The sequence below is a fragment of the Rhagoletis zephyria genome, unplaced genomic scaffold (genome assembly GCF_001687245.7).
Source record: "Rhagoletis zephyria isolate East Lansing unplaced genomic scaffold, Rhagoletis_zephyria_1.1 Rzeph_scaffold_08003, whole genome shotgun sequence".
In the NCBI taxonomy this organism is placed as follows: domain Eukaryota; kingdom Metazoa; phylum Arthropoda; class Insecta; order Diptera; family Tephritidae; genus Rhagoletis; species Rhagoletis zephyria.
Window position 1 is genome coordinate 21287 of NW_016165085.1, and position 7640 is coordinate 28926.

Below are 7640 nucleotides of genomic sequence, written 5' to 3' on the forward strand. Positions count from 1 at the left end.
CATTTTAAAGTAGTTCAATGGGAAATAAAGTAGATAGCCCGTGGGTGGTTGCAAGCGGTTTGGAGACTTATTAGCTAATGAATATCGGGTAGAAGCTGAAGCGTTTTCTCCACGCTCCCAAGGGCAACTATTTTTTAAATATTTTATTTTTCGCTAGTTTTTTTTTTTATAAAAATATGGTAAAATCTGAGTTCCAAACTTTGTGCAAAATTAAAGAATGTTCTGCGAAAGTACTTTGGAAAAAAGTTGAGTATGCAGTTTTTTAGCCCATTCAATTTTATTTAGTACAATAAAGTGCAAGTATGAGGAACTTACCTCTGATTTTTGGCAATTTTTTTTTTTTTTTGTTGAAGGTGTCGCACATTTTTTCCATATAAAAAAATTACCGAACATTATTTTATATGGAGAAAATGAGCGACACTTTCAACAAAAAAAAAAATTGCTAAAAATTATTGGTAAGTCCTAGCTACCTCAAACTTGCTTTTGTTATATTAAAATTGAATGGGCTTAAAAACTGCTTACTCAACTTTTGTCTAAAGAGCATAAATAAAAAGTTCTATATTTGGATGAGTATTTTCTTTAATTTTGTATAAGGTTTGCAACTCTGATTTTTTGGGTTTTTGTTGTAGAATTAACCATATTTTTATAAAAACTTAGCGAAAAATAAAATATTTAATAAATAGTTGCCGGTAGTGTAAAAAATTCGCTGTACCTAAATTTTATTGACTGACTGTAAACGACACTGATATATTGACAAGTGTTGACCTTTTATTTTATTATTTTTTAAACTTTTTTTTTATATTTTTTTATTTTTTTATTCTTTAACAAAAACCGTATAAATCCAAGTTTCGATCTTGGTGTAATATTAAAAAAAATCAACAAACTCTCCTAAAAATTTCGAGCTTTTTATATAGATATTTTTTTTTAATATTTTGTGTATGTAATTTTATAGCCCATTCACTTTTAGGGTAACAAAGTACAACTTTGAAGTAGTTGAGCCTTACACTTGATTTTTGGCATTTTTTTTTGGTGTGCGATGTCAGTAATTAGTAATTCCATACAACGATTTTTTTAAATAGAACAAAAATCAAGAAAAAAAAAAATCCGAAAATTAACGGTAAGTCTCAGATACAGTGGGCTACAAAACTGCATACTCCAAATATTTTTAGAAATTTATTTAGAAAGAAAATTTACCCAGCAATTCATACGTCGGGTACGATTCGTGTCGATTCGCCCCGATTTTGTGTTTATATGTTTCATTTAATATTGAATTAGCAAGTTGTTTGTTGGCAAAAAAGGCTGCGCAGGCGCAAATTAAATTCACGCACCGCAACACAATAAACGTGAGGTCAGCAAACATAAGAGCTTTATGTACAACCATATACAAAAAATTATATACAACAAAAGCTATAAAATACCGCACAAACAACATTGTCAACAAATTGCTTAACACACTAAGCTCAACTGAAACACACCTACATACTAACATACATACATACATATGTATGTACATAGTTGGCGTGTTTGTAGAGTTGATAGCTGCGTTTTTAGTGTTCGTGTTGTTGTCACCAGTGCTGCTACCACTTTTCACCTCACTGCCTGTTGTTTGTCAACCAAATGCCGCTGCTGCTTGTTGGTTTTTGCAATTGTTGTCGCTTATATGCGATAGAGATTACCTTAACTAAGAGGGGCCCGCGAGTAGGAGGTGGAGGAGTGGCGCACTTTCAGCAGCAGTTGCGGCCTACCACTTTAGTCACAATAAAATACTACTAAGTAAATACAATCGGCCGCTGTGGTGTAGTGGTAAGCAGTGCGCGCTTTCACTCATCAGCACCTGGGTTCAAGCCCTGGTCAGAGACACATCACAAAAAATATAGAAAAAGGTTTTTTCTTAACAGCGGTCGTCCCTCGGCAGGCAATGGCAAACCTCCGAGTGTATTTCTGCCATGAAAAAACAGCTTCTCATAAAAATACAATCGCCGTTCGGAGTCGGCGTAAAACTGTAGGTCCTTCCGCTTTGTGTGACAACATCAAGGCGCACGCCACAAGTCGGAGGAGAAGCTCGGCCAAACACTAACATATGTGTAAGCGCCAATCTATTATTATTATTAAATGAATACAATGCACACACAAGCAGTGCAAAAGCATGCAAGCGTCGATGTATGTACATATGTATGTGTGTCCCTGTGTCAAAAATTAGCGCGGTTGCGTTGGTGGCGGCGCATTTGTTATTATTTGTTGGTTCATTGAACTCTCAATATGTCAACGCTGCGTCACCAATGTTGTCTGCCTTCACAATTGCCAACCCCCACAAGTGTCGGCTACAACAATCAGTACTGTGAGCGATGAATCGACAGTTGTGTGTGTGTGTGTGTGTGTGCGAAAATGTGGCAGCTTAAACTACAAAATGTGGCGCATAAATAGTGAACATTTGGCTGTTGTTTTTGTTATTGCACTGATTATGTCACACATTTTATGTTGTGGCGCGAGTCGAAGCAAAAACAATGCACTGCTCTAACAATACAACTAACAACAATTGCATTGATAGATACAACAAAAAACAAAAAACAACGCAATTTTTTCAAATACGTATGAGCATACATATGTAGATACATTAGATTGTACCAGAAAAAGACAATTTCGCTGTACGCTCCTGAGTCTAAATTTTTTTTGCAAGGCAATTTCGATTTTTTGTTTTTTGGGATCGGACCGACAAAATACCCCTACGATCCCTAATTTTTTCGTTGTTTTTTTCATTTTCTTGTCGATTTTCAGTAATATTTTCCCGACAATTTTTTTTTTCCAAAGTTCATTGATCTCAAATAACCGGTTTTAGTACTTACTCATCATATCTCAAACCCTACCACCCTAATGCCAGTAAATTAAAGCTCTACAAAAATCATTAAGCTTTTGCTAGGAACGTTTTTTGGTTTTTTGATCATTCCAATAGAATTCTCTAGACGAATTTTTTTATTGCCAAACGTAGATGTCATCGAAAAATTAAAAAAAGCGGCCCGTAGATCGGCACTTTTTTTTTTTTAAATTACCTTGCAAAAATACACTTTTTTGTTTGCTCTTGAGGTGGCACGGTCTAATGTACATGCATTAGTATTGATGTATGTATATAAATGCTATGTATAGACAAACAAACATGCATATGTATATACATATGTGGCTGCATTAGCGGCCGCGATAATCAATTGTTGGTGTGTGCCCCTGTGGCGCTGTTGCTGACATATCGCAGCTCCTCCACAAGTTCCAAGCAAATTCACATACATTCTTACAAACATACATACATATCTGATTTAGTGTTTGCCTCTGGGTTTCTGATGCTACAAATACTACACTCCCTTCATATCACTGATATAGTGCGTACACACATGGTTTTTAAAGTATAAATAGCATTTAGCACATAACCTTATGTATGTATGTATGTAAGCTCAACCGATTTCCAGACAACGTTATTAGTATTGTCGATATCAGTGGCCACAATATGGTGCGACAAGTATTTTTTTTTTGAGCAGGACTCAGATCCGAGTTACATCTAATAAAGTGTTTTACAAATAGCTATTTGATCGTTCTTAGAAGTTATAGATAATGTGACACAAATATGCACATATATGCATTCTATAGAAGGCCGATCACCTCCAGAAAAAATCCGCTATATTTATGTACTGTGTTCATCCTCCATGCAAGTGTACACAGTGTGTCGACGATGATTTTAAATTTTATTATTTGTAAAAAACGAACGTATTTTTTAATTTCTTTTATTTTTGGGAACTTATTTAATATTTTTTTTTTAATACTCTTTTTCTTTTCTCACTTTAATTTTCTTTTAATGTTTATAGTTTTGTTTTTAAAATACACATATGTTCATGCATATCTATTTTTTCGACTGCATTTAATTTTTAGACACGATTTGGACGAAACAAGGTTAGACTGCTCAGACAGCGAACTTTTTCTTTTTTTAATTAAATTTTCTTAATTTTCAGATTTTATTGTTTTAGAAAAATATAAATGTATGTGTTTTTTTAGTTCATCAAATTTTTAGAAAACGTATTCAAGTTTTAATTTTTTAAATTTAAGTTTTTTTTTTTTTGCAAAACGTTTTTTATTTTTTAGTTTCTTTTTATTTTTAAAAATTTATATTTTTTCTTCCTTTTTTATAGTTTTTTTTTATTTATTCATTTGTTTCTTTTGTTTTTAATTCAATATTCTTTAAATTTTTAGATGTTATTGTTTTAAAAAGAAACATAATTTTGAATATCATTTAATTTTTGGAAACTTATTTTATATATATTTTTCTTTTTTATTATAATTTTTTTAATTTTAAGTTTATAATGTTTTAAAACGAAAAATGTATACATAGAACTTAGTGCTTAAAGTGAAACAAAATAACGTTAAGATCTACTCGTTAGCAGATCTTTCAATCAGTCTTTCGAAAGATAGAAAGGAGCTGTTTCGGAATTTTAAATGAGCTCGTTATGAGCGAAAAGTCTATGAATTCGGGTTCCTTAATGGATGTTATTTAGCTTTAAAATATCCAATACATACTTAACATCGCACTTTTAATCCCTGAATACAGGATAAAGGTTAACTGGGTCATTAGCAACCAAATTATTTTTTTTTTTAAACTTCAGCTTACTGACAGTTTCTAATTATAAAACCAATGTAATTTCATTATTCGTTCGCTTGAACACTTAATTGCCGATATATGTATGTACGTATGTAAGTAGTATCCTAAGTTTGTTGCTCCCAAAGCGACAGCTGCCGAATTCCAAATTTATAAATATAACTTTGGAAAGTAGCGAGTTTGATGTTACTCGCCCACGCACAATGCACAAAAGTACTTTCATAAATATTTACTGGCACCATTTGTTTATCTGGACATGATTATATACATAAGTATATATGTATGTATGTGCATATAATCCAACATACATACACAATATGTATTTTTACTCACGTTTTATTTTTACTTCCGCAACACGCGCACTTTCTTGAATTGTAGCAGCAGCGCATGCGCCTCGTCGTACACACATACATACATACATACATGTACATATGTGTTTATGTGTAGGTATGTATGTGCCGATGGGAGTTGCTCGCTAACAGAATGGAGTTCAAACTTCATTTAAGCTTTAAATTAGTAGCTATTTTGAGGGCGAAGACAGCCCCATCAAATCGCTGCGTAAATTGTGGGTGCTGTCAGTCACACACTGACACTCACGTGAGCGTGGATCTTCAACTTTGCCTCGGCGGCTATTATTAAATTTGACGATAACCTACAGTGCTCTGCCTCTCTGCTCTGTTATCGTCACCTCATCGTCTTGTCTCTCGTCTCATCGCATGCCAAGACAATTGCTGGGAAATTTATTTATTTGTCTTGTCGCTCGTGTGTCTACATCACGTTTCGTACACATGACTCGTTTAAATGTTACTCCAGATGTTTTTTTTTTAGCTACAATTGTGCCATTGTTTTATGTTTGAATAAGATTTTCGTGTATTTTATTACTTATGCATTTCTTGTTTTCTCGCCGACTTTTTACTAACAATTATGTATGTATGTATGTATAGTTGTAGGAGTTTTTTTTTTAAATTATGAAATACGCGGCTGCTTGAAGTGGGGGAATTTTTATGTACATACATACATATCTTCCGGCTTCCCACTTACGTCATGATTTCTGTGCACCTTTGTTTTTGATATTTGGCTTTGCAATTAGATTTGTCCACTTTCACAAATAGTCATGCCACTCAACCAAATTTCGTTTTAATTTATAAAATATCACTATTTTGATGTAACACACAAAAAAAAGGAAATAAGTAGTTAATAAAAGAAGTTGTAAGAAACTACTCAACATCTTCAAAGTAGCACAAAAATTTATATTTTGCCGTTGTTTTCGATTTCCTTCCACTTCGTAAAGTTTCGTGTTATTAACCCTTAACCGTCAACCGTCAACATTGGAGAGCCGTCGACGTGGATGCCTAATTGCAACAGACCTAATTTGTTCAAGTATTCAAAAGAGTGAGAAAGATCGATAAGATAGCCGCTTAAGAACAACTAGTGAACCCGCATGGCTTTAAAACGCCCAAAATTTAATTTTAAAAACCTACAAAATATTCCAAATGTTAGCCAGAATTATAAGCGAACCAAGTGCGATATTCCATTTAATTACACGCAGATATTTCTCAGTGAAGTGTCACCAAATTTCAAATCACCTTGCACTGATAAAAAACGTTCTAGCTTCAATAAATAAAACTCTATCGCACGTCTTCATTTAAAATGCCTAATAAAGGATATTTCAAAACTGAAGTTTTTATAACTCTCTTTCGATTGACACCCATATTTTAATATTCCGTAAAATTTGACTTTTCAAACAGGTGGAAATTCTTTTCAAAGTATAGACACTTGGCAACCCTCTTCGAACATTGCAAATGTTCAAACAAAAGAGTTCTCAACACTCTTTCGATTGACACCTTTATTTTTATATTGTGTGTAAGTTAACTAATTTCGAACTTTTAAACAGGCTATAACCCTCTTCAAAAGTATTTTTGAGCTAAGGCCATATTGACACTCCTTCGTGTGACATTGCAATACATATTTTAGTTAACTCTTGAATTAAGGTCTATCGGATCTAAACTAAATTAATATGGGACCACCTTTCCGATAGAAAAAGAATTGTCGAAATCGGTTGACGTGATTCAAAGTTATGCGGTAACATACACAAAAAAATATTCTGACGAATTGGTAACCTTATAATTTTTTTGAAGTCGGTTAAAAAATATAAGTTACGACTTTTTCCATTTCAGTGGCGGATTTTTGCATTTCAGGTGACGATATGTACATAGCGGCCATGAGATTTTCATTGAAATTTTATTTTGAGTGAACTTGCATGCCAGATTGTTAAGATCAAGGTGGAAATTAAATCTGAAATAATTTCCACGGGCTCATGTATTTAAGTTATATCCATAGTAGCCGTAATGGTCAAAGTCATAACTTCTAAAGTCACTTAAGTTGTCCTAATAAAATGCCACAAATATTAACAAATTCTCTTTTACTAAAACATTTTTAATAGCAAAGAAAAATCATTTCACCCTAATAGACAAATTAAGAAAATTACTCATGCATCTAAAAAAAAAGAGGCTCTCACATATTTGTTTAAACAACCCATTTTATTTGCGCTAAAATTTCCTATTGTTATGCATAATTTCAATTCTCAGACTTAATAACCCGTCTTAATTTTTGTTTTTTTGTTTTTTTTTTGTTAAGTTTGCGTAAATGTAAAATTAGCAGCTTATCTTTGGCATCTTAGGAAAAACGCGATGTGACGCACTGAAGCCTTTCAAGAACCGCCAAACAAAAGCTAAAGATAGGGTAGGTAACATGTCGCTCTCATCCAAAGCATTGGCAGCGGTGTAACACCCAAAACACCACCATCAACACCGGTGTGGCAGCCAATGTTAATGGCAGCGTTGATGCGGCGGGTGTGTTGACTGACACTGACATTGCCTTGCGCATTGTTTCACGGCTATTCACGGTTTCGGCCAACTACATAACTAAATAGTACCTACTAGCTAACCTCGCCGCCGAATCGACTGTTCGACTGACTGACTGGCTGACTGCTCTACTTAATGGCGTT

General features: G+C 33.6%; 1 long non-coding RNA gene across 1 annotated transcript in view; it reads left to right on the forward strand.

The window, feature by feature from the left end:
* LOC108374682 (uncharacterized) overlaps window positions 1–6689 on the forward strand; it is a 20354-nt gene extending 13665 nt beyond the window's left edge. Inside the window, exon 3 of the long non-coding RNA XR_001849071.1 lies at window positions 6678–6689. This is a non-coding gene — a long non-coding RNA (uncharacterized LOC108374682). The remainder of the gene's footprint in view (window positions 1–6677) is intronic.
* The last annotated feature ends 951 nt before the right edge of the window (window positions 6690–7640 follow it).